The sequence below is a fragment of the Hyla sarda genome, chromosome 4 (assembly GCF_029499605.1).
Source record: "Hyla sarda isolate aHylSar1 chromosome 4, aHylSar1.hap1, whole genome shotgun sequence".
Taxonomy (NCBI): domain Eukaryota; kingdom Metazoa; phylum Chordata; class Amphibia; order Anura; family Hylidae; genus Hyla; species Hyla sarda.
The window spans coordinates 122650323-122672503 of record NC_079192.1 but is presented as its reverse complement, the minus strand read 5'-3'; the positions used below and the strand labels follow the sequence as shown (position 1 = coordinate 122672503).

Genomic DNA, 22181 nt, shown 5'->3' with positions numbered 1-22181 from the left:
TAACATCTTGCCCCAGGGGTTAATACCATCAGGCCCCACCACCTTCACCACTACACCCGTGGCCCCACCATACACCGGTGGTCCAACACAGTATCTATTAAAGGCTCTAAGTTAAGACTCTCCTTGTCCTCCACACAAAGCACTGTCACAATCTTCTTACCCTTTCTGGATCCTCCAACCTTGCTGTTTTGGAGGATCCAGGAAGACCCTGCTGAGAACTGTATGTAGAAGATTCATATGACTGGACAATACAGGCTCAGTTATAATGTTGCAACCAGTCAAATATCCAGTTTATACTATGCAAGCCCACGACAAGATGTCTGAGCACACAATGACATCCCTCTACACAACAATGGGCCATGTGAAGAGCACAAGGCTCAGCATGCATGAGGAGTGAAGTAGCAAAGCAAAGGAGTTAAATATAAAAAAGCGTATGACAATACACAAAAGCAATCTCAGAGAGAAAAAAAAAACATCTTTTTCCAAGCATGACCAACTTTCAGATGCCCTCGAAAAAACAATATATTCTGGGAATTATGGAAACACATGGGCAAAAATTGTAAGAACATCAGTCTCCGCGACCAAAACAGCAACATCTGGCACCAATATTTTGAAGACTTCTACAAAGATATCCTAAAGAAGCATAAAGCCCAGAGCAAAAACAAATAAGGACAAAATTAAAAGCCATGGAGGAAACATGATTACATTAATAATAAATGTATAACATGTGAAAAAGCAAGTGATGTGCTATTTTCTTTCTAACTAGCACTCTCTAGTTGGTTAATAAGCATTCAGAACCTTCTGGCAGGGGAGTAGTAGATAATCAGAACCTAGTACATAGTGCTATCTTTGGGGAGGAGAGGTGCTGTAGGGTGATGATGGCTGGTTTCTTCATATGGCCCCCCTGGAGCTCTTATTGCATGTAAGGTAATGTCCTTATGTGTGCATGTGTGTATACTGTATATGTATTTGTGTATGTGTATATGTGTGTGTGTGTATTTGTGCACATTTGTGTATCTATGTAATGTGCCTATTTGTGTTAGGCAGGGTTCACAGCTGCGTCGGGCTCCACTTGGGGCCTCTGTCAAAGATTCCGTTCAGGAAGGGTGAACAGAACTAATCATCCACAGCTTTATCACAGCATTGATCAGTGTTATCTGTGCTCCATTGCTTCAAGCTTCCATGGCTTCCTGCAGCATTGGAGCGCCGATCCAATGGCAAGGAGGCAGGTAAGTGCTCTCCAGCCATCCTGTCAGCTGATCAGGACCCCAATCAGCTTAAAGGGGTACTCCAGTGGAAACATATATTTTTTTCATATCAACTGGTGCCAGAAAGTTAAACATATTTGTAAATTACTTCTATTAAATCTTAATCCTTCCAGTACTTATCAGCTGCTGTATACTACAGAGGAAGTTGAGTTTTTCTTTTCTGTCTGACCACAGTGCTCTCTGCTGACACCTCAGTCCATGTCAGCAACCTTCCAGAGTAGGAGCAAATCCCCAAAGCAAACCTCTCCTGCTCTGGACAGTTCCTGACATGAAAAGAGGTGTCAGCAGAGCACTGTGGTCAGGCAGAAAAGAAGTTCAAAAAGAAAATAACCTCCTCTGGAGCATACAGCAGCTGATAAGTACTGGAAGGATTAATGTTTTTAAATAGAAGTAATTTACAAATCTGTTTAACTTTCTGGCACCAGGTGATTTGAAAAAAAAAAAAAAAATGTTTTCCACCGGAGTACCCCTTTAACCCCTTAACGACGCAGGACGTATATTTACGTCCTGCGCCGGCTCCCGCGGCTAATACCACACATCGCCGATCGCGGCGATGTGCGGTATTAATCCTTTAGAAGCGGTGGTCAAAGCTGACCGCCGCTTCTAAAGTGAAACTGAAAGTGACCCGGCTGTTCAGTCGGGCTGTTCGGGACCTCCGCGGTGAAATCACGGCATCCCGAACAGCTGACCGGACACCGGGAGGGCCCTTACCTGCCTCCTCGGTGTCCGATCGACGAATGACTGCTCCGTGCCTGAGATCCAGGCAGGAGCAGTCAAGCGCCGATAATGCTGATCACAGGCGTGTTAATACACGCCAGTGATCAGAATAGGAGATCAGTGTGTGCAGTGTTATAGGTCCCTATGGGACCTATAACACTGCAAAAACAATGTAAAAAAAAAGTGTTAAAAAAGGTCATTTAACCCCTTCCCTAATAAAAGTTTGAATCACCCCCCTTTTCCCGTAAAAAAATAAAACAGTGTAAAAAAAAAATATATATATATATGTGGTATCGCCGCGTGCGTAAATGTCCGAACTATAAAAATATATAATTAATTAAACCGCACGATCAATGGCATACGTGCAAAAAAATTCCAAAGTCCAAAAAAACGTATTTTGGTCACTTTTTATACCATTAAAAAAATGAATAAAAAGTGATCAAAAAGTCCGATCAAAACAAAAATCATACCGATAAAAACTTCAGATCACGGCGCAAAAAATGAGTGCTCATACCGCCCTGTACGTGGAAAAATAAAAAAGTTATAGGGGTCAGAAGATGACATTTTTAAGCGTATAAATTTTCCTGCATGTAGTTATGATTTTTTCCAGAAGTGCGACAAAATCAAACCTATATAAGTAGAGTATCATTTTAACCGTATGGACCTACAGAATAATGATAAGGTGTAATTTTTACCGAAATATGCACTGCGTAGAAACGGAAGCCCCCAAAAGTTACAAAATGGCGTTTTTTTTTCGATTTTGTCGCACAATGATTTTTTTTTCCATTTTGCCGTACATTTTTGGGTAAAATGACTAATGTCACTGCAAAGTAGAATTGGCGACGCAAAAAATAAGCCATAATATAGATTTTTAGGTGGAAAATTGAAAGGGTTATGATTTTTAAAAGGTAAGGAGGAAAAAACGAAAGTGCAAAAACGGATAAACCCTGAGTCCTTAAGGGGTTAACCAGTTAAGGACCCAGGGAGTACCTGTACACTTGTGGGAATTTGGGTCCCCACCGCGCGCCGGGCGGGGACCGGACCGGGGTGACTGCTGATATCGATCAGCAGGCACCCCGTGCAAATGCCCAGGAGTGTCATCAGACCCCCCCCATGTCGGCGATTGAATTCACACCGGCGATTTGCGGCAATTCGGGGTCATACGGGTCTCCGGTGACCCGGAAAATAAGAGGGATCGGGGTTGTCCAAGTCACCCACGATCCCCCTGAAGGGATAGGAGTGAGGTGGCAGGAGTGCCACCCCTCCTATCCCTGCTATAGGTTGTTCACAAGCGACGACCAATAGCAGATTGGGGGCGGGGGGGTTAACTTTCGGCTTCCCTGTTCTGCCCACCCACAGTTGGCCGGGCAGAATGGGGAAACCGATGAGGACCGGCGCCGAAGGCCACTTACCCATCAGGGGCGGAAGCGTGCGGCGATCAGCGGTGGTGATCGGCAGCAGAAGAGGACGGTGATGCGACTCCCTGGATCCTACGGAAGCCGGTGAGTTGCCTAGCAACATCTGGAGGGCTACTGTTTGAGATCACCTTATCAGAAGAAATGGGATTACAAATTTTCGGGGTCATTTTCTCCTATTATCCCTTGTAAAAATGTAAAATTTTGGGGGAAAAACTGCATTTTTGTGAAAAATTTTTTTTTCATATACACATCCAAATTTAACAAAAAGTCATCAAACACCTGTGAGGTGCTAAGGCTCACTGTACCCCTTGTTACATTCCTTGAGGGGTGTAGTTTCCAAAATAGTATGCCATGTGTTTTTTATTTGTTGTTTTGGCACCATAGGGGCTTCCTAAATGCGACATGCCCCCAAAAACCATTTCAGCTAAATTTGCTTTCCAAAGGCCAAATGTGACTCCTTCTCTTCTGAGCATTGTAGTGCACCAGCAGAGCACTTGATGTCGACAGATGGGGTATTTCCATACTCAGAAGAGATGGGGTTACACATTTTGGGGGGAATTTTCTCCTATTACCACTTGTAAAAATGTAAAATTTGGGGGAAAACTAGCATTTTTGTGAAAAAAATAATAATTTACACATCCAACTTTAACGAAAAGTTGTGGGGTGTTAAGGCTCATTGTACCCCTTGTTACATTCCTTGAGGGATTTAATTTCCAAAATAGTATGCCATGTGTTTTTTTTTTTTTTTTTTTTTTTTTTTGCTGTTCTGGCACCATAGGGGCTTCTTAAATGTGACATGCCCCCCAAAAACCATTTCAGAAAAACTCACTCTCCAAAATCCCACTGTCGCTCCTTTCCTTCTAAGCCCTCTAGTGCACCCACAGAGCACTTGACATACACATATGAGGTATTTCCTTACTTGAGAGAAATTGGGTTACAATTTTTAGGAAGATTTCTCTCCTTTTACCCCTTTTAAAAATTCAAAAACTGGGTCTACAAGAACATGCCAGTGTAAAAAATGAAGATTTTGAATTTTCTCCTTCAATTTCCTGCTATTCCTGTGAAACACCAAAAGGGTTAACAAATACTTTGAGGGGTGCAGTTTTTATAATGAGGTCATTTATGGGGTATTTCTAATAAGAAGGCCCTTCAAATCCACTTCAAAACTGAACTGGTCCCTGAAAATTTTACATTTTGAAATTGCTGCTATACTTTGAAGCCCTCCGATGTCTTCCAAAAGTAAAAACATGTCAACTTTATGATGCTATCATAAAGTAGACATATTGTATATGTGAATCAATATATAATTTATTTGGAATGTCTATTTTCCTTATAAGCAGAGAGCTTCAAAGTAAAAAAAAAAAATGTAATTTAAATTTTTTCATCAAATTTTGGAATTTTTCACCGAGAAATGATGCAAGTATCAACAACATTTTACCACTAACATAAAGTAGAATATGTCACAAAAAAACACTCTCGGAATCAGAATGAAAAGTAAAAGCATCCCAGAGTTATTAAAGGGGTATTCCAGGCAAAAACTTTTTTTTATATATCAACTGGCTCCGGAAAGTTAAACAGATTTGTTAATTACTTCTATTAAAAAATCTTAATCCTTCCAATAGTTATTAGCTTCTGAAGTTTTCTGTCTAACTGCTCAATGATGATGTCATGTCCCGGGAGCTGTGCATGATGGGAGAATATCCCCATAGGAGCTGGACAGCTCCCGGGACGTGAGTCATCAGAAAGCAGTTAGACAGAAAATAGCAACTCAACTTCAGAAGCTAATAACTATTGGAAGGATTAAGATTTTTTAATAGAAGTAATTTACAAATCTGTTTAACTTTCCGGAGCCAGTTGATATATAAAAAAGTTTTGGCCTGGAATACCCCTTTAATGCTTAAAGTGACAGTGGTCAGATGTGCAAAAAAATGGCCGGGTCCTACAGTGAAAATTGTCTGGGTCCTTAAGGGGTTAAGTACAATGTTCTTCCCCAACTTCAGTACATCAATAAACTGACAATGGCTCACTCTAGTATTTTCCTCAGTACAGGCCTCACCTTTCATAATGTTGAGGTGAAATTTTCAACATCATGTTGTATGCTGATTGCCTTCTACCACTCTCACCAGTGAGAGTAGGCCTCAAAGATAACCTGCTAATTCTCGTGAAAAACATAATGAGCCATACATTTTTCCATTGCGCTAACCAACAACCTACTTAGCAACCAACAGTAACCAATGAGACCTTTTAGATCTCCTTGGATTCTGCTGCTCAGTACAATTTACAGAAGTTCCGTAGTGTAACATCCGATGCAGAATTGGATTCCCCCAGAAGAATAAGCATGTTTAGTCTTCTGGCCCAACCTGTTGGAGAAGCCCTGGCACCGTGCTGTAGTGAATGTCCAATGCATATTGTCCAATGCAAATTGCTGTAAGCTGAATTCACCTAAAATTTGTATATCTGTCTTGTTGAGGACCCTTGGCCCTTTCTAGCCTGGTTGCAGTCACCAGTGGTGGTTGGTAAATATTCACTTGGGCTGTTTTATACAGTTCACATAACTCTCATAGAGGTTAATGGAAGCTTCATAGCAGCATAGCATTACAAACTACGTTATTTTGGCTTCCCAACCAACTTCAGTGATCACAACCAGGCTGGAAGGGGTCTGAGGGCCCTCAAACCTAGGAAAGGTGTTCATCCCAGAAGTAGATATGTCACAAAAGTTCCAGATGTGAATAACCCATTAACTTTAAGTTACATTTCAGAGCAAACAACTGAACATGTGACCGTATATCTTATAAACTGCTGAGCACTCTTTTCTAAGAGAGTTGTAAAGAGATCCTCCCACGTCTGTTTATAAAGATTTAAGCAGATGTGTTTTTATCTCATCTTCAAAGGAGTCACGAATGCAAAGCTCTGACATGGCACTGATATTAAATAGTTTTATATACATGTAGTACATGGTTTCTACCCCAATGCTTTCAATAATCATCCCCTTAATGAAATCCAGCACTCTCCTGGCACCGGTAGCAGTAAAGGAAATGCAATCCAGTTGGCATAGTTACATATAGCAAATCATTATAGTGCACAGGCTGCCTATTGTGTAATTGTTCCCATGTCTATTGTATCCTGGATGACCTGATTCTAAATATGTGTTTATATATATGGATCTGGTTTTCATTTTGCGCTGCCATTGCGTGTTCTGGTCTGATGAGTTGCCTGTGTTTGTGCTCAGCATTACATTCTCACCTGAAGATTATGAAGCTGGAAAACAACAATGATTTTTAAGACATACTAATACACTTTTACATGTTATACTTTAATGAAGGCATACTAGTACTCTAGCAACCAAATGTGAGCTACTTAGCAGGTGTAGAGAGACCTAAAGGGCTTTGCTTCCAATACAGTCAAGGCCGTAAATGTTGGCACCCCTGAAATTTTTCAAGAAAATGAAGTATTTATCACAGAGATGGATTGCAGTAACACATGTTTTGCTATACACGTTTATTCCCTTTATGTGTATTGGAACTAAACCAAAAAAGGTAGGAAAAAAAGCAAATTGGACATAATGTCACACCAAACTCCAAAAATGGTCTGGACAAAATTATTGGCACCCTTAACTTAATATTTGGTTGCAAACCCTTTGGAAAAAATAACTGAAATCAGTCGCTTCCTATAACCATCAATAAACTTCTTACACCTCTCAGCCGGAATGTTGGACCACTCTTCCTTTGCAAACTTCTCCAGGTCTCTCTTATTGGAAGGCGCCTTTTAACCAATAGAAATTTTAAGATCTCTCCACAGGTGTTCAATGGGATTTAGATCTGGACTCATTGCTGGCCACTTCAGAACTCTCCAGCACTTTGTTGCCATCCATTTCTGGGGGCTTTTTGAGGTATGTTTGGGGTCATTGTCCTGCTGGAAGACCCACGATCTCGGACGCAAACCCAGCTTTCTGACACTGGGCTGTACAGTGCGACCCAAAATCCGTTGGTTATTCTCAGATTTCATGATACCTTGCACACATTCAAGGCACCCAGTGCCAGAGGCAGCAAAACAACCCCAAAATATCATTGAACCTCCACCATAGTTCACAGTAGGTACCGTGTTCTTTTCTTTGTAGGCCTCATTCCGTTTTTGGTAAACAGTAGAATGATGTGCTTCACCAAAAAGCTTTATCTTGGTCTCATCTGTCCACAAGACATTTTCCCAGAAGGATTTTGGCTTGCTCAAGTTCATTTTGGCAAAATGTAGTCTTGCTTTTTTATGTCTCTGTGTCAGCAGTGGGGTCCTCCTGGGTCTCGTGCCATAGCATTTCATTTCATTTAAATGTCGACAAATAGTTTGCACTGACACTGATCCTCCCTAAGCCTGCAGGACAGCTTGAATATCTTTGGAACTTGTTTACCCAGAGAGATTAGCTACAGTGCCATGGGTTGCAAACTACTTGATAATGGACAAAGGCAAATTTAGATCTCTGGAGATGGACTTGTAACCTTGAGATTGTTGATATTTCTCCACAATTTTGGTTCTCAAGTCCTCAGACAGTTCTTTTCTCCACTTTCTATTGCCCCTACTTAGTGTGGCACACAGAGACACTCAATGCACAGACTAAGTGAACTTCTCTTCTTTTTATCTGCTTTCAGGTGGGATTTTTATATTGCCCACAGCTGTTACTTGCCCCAGGTGAGTTTAAAGGAGCATCACATACTTGAAACAATCTTATTTATCCACAAAAAATAAGGGTGCCAATAATTTTGTCCAGCCCATTTTTTGGAGTTTGGTGTGACATTATGTCCAATTTTGCTTTTTTTCTCCCTTTTTTGGTTTAGTTCCAATACACACAAAGGGAATAAACATGTGTATAGAAAAACATGTGTTACTGCAATTCTTTTCTGTGAGAAATACTTCATTTTCTTGAAAGATTTCAAGGGTGCCAACATTTATCGCCATGACTGTATATGACCGGTATTGAATTTATATAAAAGTCAAGCTTATGCCTTTATGTAGTTACATTAGAAAGAAGGGTTTCAAGAAAGTCATACTGACTTACCTTTCATAAAACAATGTACAGTGGTTCCATAGAACAGGATGTCATACAAAGTTTTAGGGTGGGGGTGCTTTTACACCCAGTGCTAGCGGCCTTGGCTAGCATTTAAAATTGATAATCTGATAACTGCTTTAAACAGTGGAATGTCTAGGTGAAGCCCTAAATTGTCGGTGAATTGCAAGAGTTAGCCATGGCCACTAGCATTTGGGATTCATTAGTAATTGCATGCCGCAATTGGACTTGCCACAGTAAGTCCAGGTCCACCTGCAATTGTCAAATTCCCAAGCGCCCACTATTGTTGTGTGTAAGTGCACCATTCTAAGGGGCTGATTTAGCAATTAATGATCACAAATACAGACATCTTATTTTCTATTAACCCTTTCAGGCTTCACCAGCATAACTATATAATGACTTTTTTTCAAGACAGTTATTATTGAGACACCAATTGATACATGTTAAGTATTGTTTACTTTTTAATAATGTATTTAATAGGAATAATTTAAATTATATTTCTGCGATGACACTTCTTGGCTTACAGAAAAGCTGTTTGGGTAATAAGTTTGGCCACAAAGTAAACAAGGGGTTAATTTTTGTTTTCGACATTATGTGCACAGGTTGCAGTAGAGCAATCCATAGTACCAGTGGAGCATCTGGGTGTTTTAAAAAGCAGTTTAACAAAACTAGGTTTTTTGGCTTTTTTTTATTATTATTATTGCTGGGTGCAGTATGATATTAAATTTGTTTATGTTTCCATCCCCTAAACCTCTATAATATGAAAATTGTTCTGGAAGTGTAATTTCAAAGAAATGTGTACTAGCACCATATTTATCAAAGGCCATGCAAAAATGTAATACATTTGGCACACATACACATACATACCACTACAGTCTCTTATTGTAAAAGAGCCCTGCCATCCCATTTAATAATCTAGATAGCTGCTTTTGAACCCTCTCCAATATCTTTAAAAAGGTGCAGCCTAAAACTAAACCCTGTAATTGAGATGCAGTCTCATTTCTTGGGATCAAAATTATTTATCGCTAATCTTATTTGCTTTTGCAGCTGCTGCTTGACACTGAGTATTGCTGCTCTGGTTTAACCCCAGTACCCACGTTTTTAAGGGGTACTTCACTGCCCCAGTGTTCAGAACATTTAGTTCCGAAAGCTGGGTGAGGGCTGTGGGGCTGTGACATCACGGCCATGCCCCCTTGTGACCTCATGCCATGCCCCCTCAATGCAAGTCTATGGGAGGGGGCATACGCCCCCTCCCATAGACTTGCATTTAGAGGGCGTGGTTGTGACGTCACGACCCTGCAGACCATTTTTTGTTGCAAATTCTTAAACCTGGCAAGTAACATGAATAATTTTTGTTTCAAATTACACATATTAAAAAACAAAAAGGTTTGGGGTGTTAACTTGTGTTAGGTTCGACCCCAAAGGTCGAGTCGTCTTCTGTCGGTGGATTCCCAATTAATGCGCTGAAGGCTTGTAAGGGATTGCAGTCACCCTACCCTCCCCCAGTGCCTCCTTGCCACTCAAATCAAGACACAGACGCAACAGTTGTGACTAAGCCGAGGGCAGTAACAAGACTGGCTCTTTACTTAAAATAAGCTTTCTTATACACGTATATAGAGCATGCGCAGTAAACTTTAAATTGTATGAAAGACAGCAAACCGTAAATCATTTGCATAGTCAGCAGAAAGTTGGATATACAAATACATAGCTAAGCTGAAATATAACAAGCCATTGTTTCAAGGACACATCTGTGGAAGAAAAGATAAAAGTTCTGCATCCCGCGTCCTGTAGCCTTGAATATAAAACACCAATTGTCTCAAGTCCAAATATTCAGGGGTTATGTAGCAAAACAAGAATGATAGAAAGACAAAATGGAGTCTCCTCTACCCAATTCTATCAACTTGGCCTCTATATCTCAATATGACCAATCATTTGTGGTATGGAAAAACAAGTCTGACCCGTGGAGGCCCCATTTTGCCACTGACAAGATCTGCTGCTTAGTGCCACATACAGTGGGGATCGAAAGTTTGGGCACCCAAGGTAAAAATTTGTATTAATGTGCATAAAGAAGCCAAGGAAAGATGGAAACATCTCCAAAAGGCATCAAATTACAGATTAGACATTCTTATAATATGTCAACAAAAGTTAGATTTTATTTCCATCATTTACACTTTCAAAATAACAGAAAACAAAAAAATTATGCAAAAGTTTGGGCACCCTGCAGAATTTATAGCATGCACTGCCCCCTTTGCAAAGCTGAGACCTGCCAGTGTCATGGAATGTTCTCAATCATCATCTGGGAAGACCAGGTGATGTCAATCTCAAAGGTTTTAAATGCCCAGACTCATCTGACCTTGCCCCAAACAATCAGCACCATAAGTTCTTCTAAGCAGTTGTCTAGAAATCTGAAACTGAAAATAGTTGACAATCACAAAGCTGACGAAGGCTATAAGAAGATAGAAAAACATTTTCAGATGTCAATATCCTCTGTTCGGAATGTAATTAAGAAATGGCAGTCATCAGGAATAGTGGAAGTTAAAGCAAGATCTGGAAGACCAAGAAAAATATCAGACAGGATTGTGAGAAAAACAATTCAAAATCCATGCTTGATCTGGTAGACACTGGAGTTGTGGTACACTATTCCACTATAAAGAGATACTTGTACAAATATGGTTTTCATGGAAGAGTCATCAGAAGAAAACCTCTTCTACAACCTCACCACAAAAATCAGCATTTGAACTTTGAAAATGAACATATAGACAAGCCTGATGCATTTGGAAACAAGTTCTGTGGACCGATGAGGTTAAAATTGAACTTTTTGGCCAGAATGAGCAAAGGTACGTTTGGAGAAGAAGGGGAACAGAATTTAATGAAAAGAACTTCTGTCCAACTGTTAAGCATGGAGGTGGATCAATCATGCTTTGAGGTTGTATTGCAGCCAGTGGCACAGGGAACATCTCACGAGTAGAAGCAAAAATGGATTCAATAACATTTCAGCAAATTTTGGATGCTAACGTGATACCATCTGTGAAAAAGCTGAAGTTAAAGAGAGGATGGCTTCTACAAATGGATAATGATCCTAAACACACCTCGAAATCCACCGGGGATTACATAAAGAGGCGTAAACTGAAGGTTTTGCCATGGCCTTCACAATCTCCTGACCTCAACATGATTGAAAATCTATGGATAGACCTTAAAAGAGCAGTGCGTGACAGACAGCCCAGAAATCTCAAAGAACTGGAAGACTCCTGTAAGGAAGAATGGGCAAAGATACTTCAAACAAGAATTGAAAGACTCTTGGCTGGCTACAAAAAGCGTTTACAAGCTGTGATACTTGCCAAAGGGGGAAGTACAAGATACTAACTCTGCAGGGTGCCCAAACTTTTGTAGATGCCATTTTTTTGTTTTATGCTATTTTGAAAGTGTAAATGATGGAAATAAAATCTAACTTTCGTTGACATATTATAAGAATGTCTAATCTGTAATTTGATGCCTCTTGGAGATTTTTCCATCTTTCCTTGGCTTATTTATGCACATTAATACAAATTTTTAACTTGGGTGCCCAAACTTTTGATCCCCACTGTACAGCAGGACTTAGTTTTGTGAAGTCCATGCCTCGATATGTCCAAATTGTATTGTAAAGAAAGATCTACACAATATTAAGAAATTATTTTAATGCTGTGGCTCCACATTTCAAAGCTGGATTGTACAGTCAGTCAGTTTCATATTTCAAAGGTTAGAAAAGTAAATAGGGAGCTTGCGTAAGAATATTATCTTATATAACAGTAGATGAGCAGATGATGTTTCTTACTTGTAAATATGAATAATCTGACATTTCTCTCCTTTGCCAAATTGCAGAGTAATTATTTGCATTCTGGAATATCACGATGTGTCTTAGTTGGTTATCATCATTACCCAAGGGATTAGTGAGGTTGAAATAATAAGATTATCTGTACAACAGTATTTCCTTGTTCCTTTTATGGCTTCATCAAAGCATCACTAGTTTTATATTGCATAACCTTTATTCTGAACCATACCAACAAATAAAAAAAAAAAGAGTATTGAGCTACATCAGAGATGCTCCACTGGAAATAACCTGTACAAATGGAGGGAACACCATCATACCCTATAGGCATTTCCCTTCATTTCTTTTGGGTTGTGTAAGGAAAAAAACATCTACTGGTGACAGTGATCAAAAGAGAATAATAGATATTGCGGGAACTGCTTCTACCTAAGAAACAATTTACTAAAGTTTGACATTCATTGCCTAAGTATAAAGCCTGATGGGCTGTGTTTGTGCGAGGGGCGGAAGTAATTATCGCTCCCTGCACTTCCAGGTGGGGCTCATTGGGAACAGGTGGGGGCGTGTGTATATAACTCTCCCCTCTCCTACAGGGGCGGAGCACGTGTCGTTTGTGGAATCTCTGCTTCCTGTGACAGTCTGGTGTTTGAATCTCCCACAAAAATCTTCAGAGCTGCTGATCATGAGTCTGGGGGGTGCAGGCGCGGCATCCTGGCAGCTCCGCTGGCTGTCTTATCTGGGGATGCTGTCTCACTCTGATTATAAGGTAATATTGGGCAGGTATGGTTCTGGCTGGCTCTGCGCGCAGCGGTAGTGGGGGCCAGGAGCGGCAAGCAGGTGAGTTAAATCGTTGCTGGGGGTGGTGCGGCCTCAGCATTTCGCGCAGCCCGCTAGCTGCCTCATGGCGACATGTGGACTGCCCGCCACCCGCACAGCTACAATTGTCTATGCCCTTGGGACAGGTTGCGGCAGCTGCCCAGTCCTCGTTATGCGGTCCTGTCAGCTTGTCTACTATCGTTAATCTAAAGTATAGTGTAATGCTCTGCGGAGGGTTGTTTCAATATAAAGTTTGCTGTATACAGTGTGGTGCAATGCTCTGCAAAGAGTTGTTTCAATATAACTTTTGCTGTGTGGTGCGGTGCTCTGCGGGGTATACGGTGCCCTTGCAGTATACGGTACAGTGTAATGCTCTGCAAAGGGTCTCGTTACAATATAGTATACATGATATACAGTTATGGTGCAATAATATGCAGATGGTCTCGTTACAATATAGTATACATGATATATAGTTAAGGTGCAATGCTCTGCAGATGGTCTCATTACAATATAGTATTCATGATATACAGCTATGGTGCTATGCTCTGCAGATGGTCTTGTTACAATATAATATATACTATATACAGTATAGTGCTATACTCTGCAGATGGTCTCATTATAAACAAACTTTATACAGTTAGTGCAATGCTCTGCAGATGGGATGGTTTCAATACAACATATTATATAGGGCATAGTGCAATGCTCTGCAGAGGGTCGTTACAGTTAGCATGTCCAGTGTGGTGCAGTGCTCTGCGAAGGGTCTCGTTGCAACACAGGGTGGCATTTACTGTTTGGTGTGGTGCAATACTCTGCAGAGGATCACGTTGCAGGGTAGCATATGCAGTGTGTGGTGATACAGTGCTCTGTAGACTGTCTTGTTTCAATATAGTATATAGTAGGGTGCAATGCTCTGTAGAGATATAACATAGGCTACATCCAAATAAATCATAGTATACACAGTGTTATTTGCACGATCATGGTATCCATACGGTTCATACGCTTGGTTTATTATGGGCATACACGCATTACTGGTGCAAGGTGCACACGAGTAGAGCATCTTCACGGTTTGATAACTCCATGAGTTTCTTATTGTCCGTACTCTCATGGTTAATTAATATGCTTATGGCACACTGCTCGTACGCGCTTAGTATGTATACAGTTTCATGTGCTAATATCATTATATACGGTACATATACTCACTGACGATACATTCACAGCATTTATACTGGGCAAACTCGTTTATGCTGTTCACCTCATGGTTATTCTCTCACTCACTGGTGTTTTACACGGTCCACAAACTTGGCATTAATGCTGTTCACATATTCTTGGCATGTTCACGGTCTTACGTTCTTTCTACCATGTTACGTTCATGGCAATCAAACACCTCGTAATTATCACTGGTTCATACGCTCAAAGTATCATTCGGTTCATATGTTAATGGTATTTCATACTGGTTACGGCAGTATACTGCCTATAGCAATTATACGGTTCATACACTCATGGCAGTTATAGTGGTCACACTCTCACGGTTCTTAAGTTGTTCACATGTTCACCGCAGGGTTCATACGGTTCATACGCTCATGGCGGTTGTATTGGTTGATTGGTCATGGTTTTGTTGTTCACGCGTTCACCGCATTCATACACGCAGGTTTCATACGCTCATGGCAGTTACATCGGTCACACGGTTATGGTTTAGTTGTTCACACGTTCATCGCATTCATACACGCAGGTTTTATACGCTCATGGCAGTTATATTGGTTACACGGTCATTGTTTTGTTGTCCACACGTTCATCGCATTCATACACGCAGGTTTTATACGCTCATGGCAGTTATATTGGTTACACGGTTATGGTTTTGTTGTCCACACGTTCGTCGCATTCATACACGCAGGGTTCATACACTCATGGCAGTTATATTGGTTACACGGTCATTGTTTTGTTGTTCACACGTTCACCGCATTCATACGCTCATGGCAGTTATATTGGTTACACGGTCATGGTTTTGTTGTTCACATGTTCACCGCATTCATACACGCAGGTTTCCTATGGTTCTCACACATAGTGTCATGCTGTTTCGTGCAGTTGTGGCCACGCGCTCATAGCATGTTCACAGCATTATACTGCTCATAGTACTCATACCTCATAGCGTCATACCACATATTAATTTGTAGCACATATGCTCGACGCTTATACTGCACATGTACTTGTAGTGTTTATACTGCACATACACATGGCCTACATCAGGCACATACGCTCTTAGCATTGATATCGCAAGTATACTCATAGCAGTATACTGCTCATAGTATCATACCACTATACGCTCATAGCATTTATACCACATACACGCTCGTTGTATTCATACCACAGACATGTTCACGTCATGTATATTGCACATATAATTGTAGCAGTACACTACACGGACATTCGTAGCATTCATTCTGTACATACGATGGTAGTAATTATTATGCTGACACGTTGTAGTACTTATTCTGCGTACATGTAGCATTCATTTTGTTATGTTATCTGCACTAACATCCATAGTGTTTACTGTACATGGGTAATGGTATTTATTCTGCATGTTCATCCATAGCGTCTACACTACACACATGCTCCCGTAGCTTTTACTGTACGTATGTTTATAGCATTCATTCTGTGTATTCGTGCATAGTCTTTTATACGGAAAGTTCACTCAGGTTTGTCAGGATGTAGCCATATTGCCTGACTTCTCTTCAGGTTAAGGGGTCAATGTCGGTTGCTACTGACTCGTTCAGAGCAATCGCATTGTTGTTTATTGTCATGTCCTGCAAGTTCTCAGGTCAGATACAACCTCCTCTGTTGTATTTCACGACTAAGTTATCAGTTAGTTATAGAACACATATTCAACTATCCGGCACAGGTACTCGTTCAAGGGTGGTCATCATTTTAGTGGCACTAATCGGCTTTTCAATGCCCGGTCACGTGACTCGTTCCTTCAGGGGTTGAATCGCGGTTGTTACTGACTCACATTCAGAGCAACCAATTTCAGGAATAGTCACAATGTTAACCTGTTGCCTGACTCCTCTTCAGGTTAGGGGTAATGTCGGTTGCTACTGACTCGTATTCAGAGCAATTTTGTCGTTAGTGTATTTGTTATGACCTGACACGTTTTCAGGTCAGATACAACCTCGTCTGTTGTATTTCTCGATGACATTATAATTTCGTTATAGTACACAGATTCAACTCTCTGGCATAGTTGCACGTTACGCTCATAGTCTGGTTACGTTCATAGCTTTATTTTGTTGTACTGCACATGGGTAATAGTTTTTCTGCATTTCCATCCTTAGAGTCTACACTACACATATGCTCCCGTAGCTTTACTGTACTCATGCTCATAGCTTTCATACTGCATATTCGTGCATAATGTTTATACGGAAAGGTTATACAGCTTTGTTAGGATGTTGCCCTATTTGCCTGACTCCTTCAGATTAAGGAGTTAATGTCGGTTGCTACCGACAAATTTTCAGAGCAATTACATTGTGGTTCATTGTCACGACCTGAGACGTTCTCAGGACAGATACAGCCTCCTCCGTGGTATTTCATGACCACGTTATCAGTTACTTATAGTAGACATATTCAACTATCCGGCATAGTTGCACGTTGTCTATCTTTTTAGATATGTTTACACTTTATTTTCTAGGCATGTATGAGGTACTCATAATGATGTTAGAGCATAAATTCATAACGTTCCTTACGTTTTCACGGTACTTACGCTCCCAGCTTGTGTATGATACATGCACCAGTACACAGCATTTGTTGCATACTACCATAGTTGTATGCGGGTAGGTTATGTGCATTCGTTCCTAGTGTTGAATAGCAGTTGCACCTCTGGCTGTACATATATTTACAAGACACGATTACAGTATTCATATGGTGCTTACATTCATTGCAGATATATCGAGCACATATTCTTAAACCTCCTACGTCTGCAGGGGGGGATGCACCACATAGGTTATTGTTAGACATGTCTCAGAGCAATAACATATTGAGTAGCGACTTGTAGTTGGGTATACTGTTAGCAGGTTATGCCGCACATACGGTTAACATGTTTCATGTGGTGCACACAGGGGAGGTAGATCCTTTGCTTAGGGTATTGGACACAATTGGTCATTTTTGTTACTGACACGCCTTCAGAACAACACTCCAGCTTCATACAGGTATCTTGTCATGAATACTCATGATGTTACCCTGTTGCCTGACTCCTCTTCAGGTTAAAAGGGGTAATGCCAGTTGCTACTGACTCGTTTTCAGAGCAATTTTGTCGTGTGTTATATTTGTTATGACCTGACACGTTTTCAGGTCAGATACAACCTCGTCTGTTGTATTTCTCGATGACATTATAATTTCGTTATAGTACACAGATTCAACTATCCGGCATAATTGCACGTTCTCTTTTAAGGAGGGCCAGCATTTAGTTGCAGATATATTCTGCATTTAATACACAGTTTCATGACTCATTTCTTTAGGATCGGGGATTGAATCATGGTTGCTGCTGTCTCATTTCAGAGCAATTGATTTGACATGGTTATGTAGGTAATCTGACACGTTTCAGATAGTATACAATCTCAATATGGCATTTCACACTTACGTATTTGAGAAAAAAAAAAAAAAGTGGTTTACAAAGACCCGTGACGTTTACAGGCACAATGATTTCACAAAGACCTGTCATGTCTACAGGCTCGATGGTTCCGCGGGGACCTGTGACGGGTTCAGGCACGACGGTGTCACAAAGACCTGTCAGGTCTACAGACATGATGGTTCATCTAAACACTGGTCACGTCTACAGATACGTTGCTCTCGCAGGGAGCTGTCATCTGCAATGGGTCATCACTTCCAAGTCCAGTTGGGTCAGTACAGTGGCTAGTTAGGTATGTCTGTTACAGTCTCAATCAGGTAAGGTGCCTTCGTGAACCTTGTCATGCGACATGACCCACACGATCTATCAGGTAGATAGGTATTTCTTGTCATTTACCTGTCAGTTTAGTTTTTGCCTCTTAAATAGCAGGGGATTGGTGCTTGTCAGACCTGCCATGAAGTTAGCCTTTCCGTGTCCATTTGAAGTAATGTCACAAGTAGGGATGGTGATAGGTATAGTTCAGTTAGTATTTGGCAGGGAAGGTTATTCTCAGGTTGATTCTTTACAGATGGACGTTACTACCACGGTTTCAAAGGTATGGTTACCACCTCTAGTAGTCACTAGTTGGTCAGGGCTACTCTTTCAGCACATTAGGTATAGTCTACTTCGGGTATGTGAAGATTGATGCTGGATGTAGGATGTTTTATTTCAGGAATTGTATTCATCCTAGCATGGTTGCTTTTTGCCCTCTATAGGCGTGCCCTCATTGCGCGGTTATGGCACAACTCAGACCGCTATGCTAGGGTAAGATCTTGTATAGGTATGTAGGCAATCTTTCCTGTCACTAGTACACGTATGGAGCCCCGATCACAAGTATAAAGCCTGATGGGCTGTGTTTGTGCGAGGGGCGGAAGTAATTATCGCTCCCTGCACTTCCAGGTGGGGCTCATTGGGAACAGGTGGGGGCGTGTGTATATAACTCTCCCCTCTCCTACAGGGGCGGAGCACGTGTCGTTTGTGGAACCCTCCCAACCCTCCCTTATCTTATTCCTTCACTATAGTGCATGCCCTCTATAGGCGTGCCCTCATTGCGCGGTTATGGCACAACTCAGACCGCTATGCTAGGGTAAGATCTTGTATAGGTATGTAGGCAATCTTTCCTGTCACTAGTACACGTATGGAGCCCCGATCACAAATGCATTGAACAGGTCCAGCAGCTATACCCCTTGGGATGGCGTTTTGTTTTCTGTCAAGTCTGGTAAACCAGATTAAATTGGATATATGTTATTCAGTTGCTAAACAGGCTTCTCCCATAGTAAAAGAATAAGGAAGATTAAAAGAAGTCTGTTAGTCACAGCCTTTTTTTCTACAGCATTGACATTTTTGTTTGAAAGGGGTACTCCGCCCCTAGACATCTAATCTGATCATGGCGGTCCCGCCGCTGGGGAACCCGCGATCTCGGCTGCGGCATCCCAGACATCCGGTGCACGGAGCGAACTTTGCTCCGTTCCGTATGACTGGCGATGCAGAGCGGAGCATTTACCTTTTTGTTTTAACCCCTTAAGGACCGGGGTTTTTTCCGTTTTTGCATTTTCGTTTTTTGCTCCTTGCCTTTAAAAAATCATAACTCTTTAAATTTTGCACCTAAAAATCCATATGATTGCTTATTTTTTGCACCACCAATTCTACTTTGTAATGACGTCAGTCATTGTGCCCAAAAATCTACGGTGAAACGGGAAAAAAAATCATTGTGAGACAAAATTGAAAAAAAAAACGCCATTTTGTAACTTTTGGGGGCTTCCGTTTCTACGTAGTACATTTTTCGGTAAATATGACACCTTACCTTTATTCTGTAGGTCCATATGATTAAAATGATACCCTACTTATACAGGTTTGAATTTGTCGCACTTCTGGAAAAAATCATAACTTCATGCAGAAAAATTTATACGTTTAAAATTGTCATCTTCTGACCCCTATAACTTTTTTATTTTTCCGTGTATGGGGCGGTATGAGGGCTCATTTTTTGCGCCGTGATCTGAAGTTTTTAACGGTATCATTTTTGCATTGATAGGACTTATTGATCGCTTTTTATTCATTTTTTCATGATATAAAAAGTGACCAAAAATGCACTATTTTGGACTTTGGAATTTTTTTGCGCGCACGCCATTGACCGTGCGGTTTAATTAACGATATATTTTTATAATTCGGACATTTCCGCACGCGGCGATACCATTTATGTTTATTTTTATTTTTATTTACACTGTGTTTTTTCTTTTATGGGAAAAGGGGGGTGATTCAAACTTTTAATAGGGAAGGGGTTAAATGATGTTTATTCACTTTTTTTTTGCACTTTTTTTTTGCAGTGTTATAGGTCCCATAGGGACCTATAACACTGCACACACTGATCTTTTACATTGATTACTGGTTTCTCATAAGAAACCAGTGATCGATGATTCTGCCGCATGACTGCTCATGCCTGGATCTCAGGCACTGAGCAGTCATTCGGCGATCGGACAGCGAGGAGGCAGGTAGGGGCCCTCCCGCTGTCCTGTCAGCTGTTCGGGATGCCGCGATTTCACCGCGGCTATCCCGAACAGCCCACTGAGCTAGCCGGCATGCTTTCGGTTTCACTTTAGACGCGGCGTTCAACTTTGAACGCCGCGTCTAAAGGGTTAATAGCGCGCGGCACAGCTATCAATGCCGCGCGCTATTAGCCACGGGTCCCGGCCGTTGTTAGAGGCCGGGCCCGAACCGCTATGACGCGGGGCCACGCCGTGGCCCCGCGTTATAGATCGGGAGTGGACACATGACGTTCCAGTACGTCATGTGTCCTTAAGGGGTTAAAGGGGTACTCCCCCCGTAGACAACTTATCTGATCTGACTTGCTGCACCCGGAGTTCGTTTAGAGTGTCGGGTGCAGCGTCGGAGGCTCGTGAGGGGGCTTGCATTGAGGGGGCGTGGCTGTGATGCCACTAGGGGGTGGGACAGTGATGTCACGAGCGTCCGCCCCGCATCGCCATTCATCCGGCACGGAGCAAAGTTCTCCCCATGCACATGATGTCTGGGGTGCCATAGTCAAGATCGCGGGGGGTCCTCAGCTGTGGGACCTCCACGATCAGACATCTTATCCCCTATCCTTCGGGCAGGGGCATCCCCTATCTAGGGGCAGAGTACCCCTTTAAATATATGAAAATGTTACAATATATTATTATTATTCACTGCTCAAAAAAATAAAGGGAACACTAAGATAACACATCCTAGATCTGAATAAATGAACTTATCTTATGAAATACTTTCGTCTTTACATAATTGAATGTACTAACAACAAAACACAAAAATTATCAATGGAAATCAAATTTATCAACCCATGGAGGTCTGGATATGGAGTCACACTCAAAATCAAAGTGGAAAACCACACTACAGGCTGATCCAACTTTGATGTAATGTCCTTAAAACAAGTCAAAATAAGGCTCAGTAGTGTGTGTGGCTTCCATGTGCCCATATGACCTCCCTACAATGCCTGGGCATGCCCCTGATGAGGTGGCGGATAGTCTCTTGAGGTATGTCCTCCCAGACCTGGACTCCTGGACATCCACCAACTCCTAGACAGTCTGTGGTGCAACGTGGCATTGGTGGATGGAGCGAGACATGATGTCCCAGATGTGCTCAATCGGATTCAGGTCTGGGAAAGTCCATAGCATCAATGCCTTCCTCTTGCAGGAACTGCTGACACACTCCAGCCACATGAGGTCTAGCATTGTCTTGCATTAGGAAGAACCCAGGGCCAACCGCACCAGCATATGGTCTCACAAGAAGTCTGAGGATCTCATCTTGGTACCTAATGGCAGGCTACCTCTGGCAAGCACATGGAGGGCTGTGTACCCCCCCCCCCAAAGAAATGCCACCCCCCACCATTATTGACCCACCTCCAAACCGGTCATGTTGGAGGATGTTGCAAGCAGCAGAATGTTATCCACGGCATCTCCAGACTCTGTCACATCTGTCAGATGTGCTCAGTGTGAACCTGCTTTCATCTGTGAAGAACACAGGGTACCAGTGGCGAATTTGCCAATCTTGGTGTCCTCTGGCAAATGCCAAACCTCCTGTACGGAGTTGACTGTAAGCACAACCCCCACCTGTGGATGTCGGGCCTTTATACCACCCTCATGGAGTCTGTTTCTAACCGTTTGAGTGGACACATGCACATTTGTGGCCTGCTGGAGGTCATTTTGAGGGCTCTGGCAGTTCTCCTCCTGCTCCTCTTTGCACAAAGGCGGAGGTAGCGGTCCTGCTGCTGGGTTGTTGCCCTCCTATGGCCTCCTCCATGTCTCCTGATGTACTGGCCTGTATCTTGGTAGCGCCTCCATGATCTGGACACTACGCTGACAGACACAGCAAACCTTCTTGCCACAGCTCGCATTGATGTGCCATCCTGGATGAGCTACACTACCTGAGCCACTTGTTTGGGTTGTAGACTCCGTCTCATGCTACC

General features: G+C 41.9%; 1 protein-coding gene across 3 annotated transcripts in view; it reads left to right on the top strand.

Moving 5' to 3' along the window:
• The window catches only part of ANPEP (alanyl aminopeptidase, membrane), a 101205-nt gene that overhangs the window by 29153 nt on the left and 49871 nt on the right, over positions 1-22181 (top strand). The window contains exon 1 of one of the 3 annotated variants that reach the window (XM_056571976.1): positions 8060-8083. The exons of the other annotated variants lie outside the window; for them this stretch is intronic. The gene's annotated coding sequence lies outside the window, so the exon portion shown is untranslated. Of the gene's footprint in view, positions 1-8059; positions 8084-22181 lie in introns of those variants that run through there. 3 annotated transcript variants of the gene reach the window in all.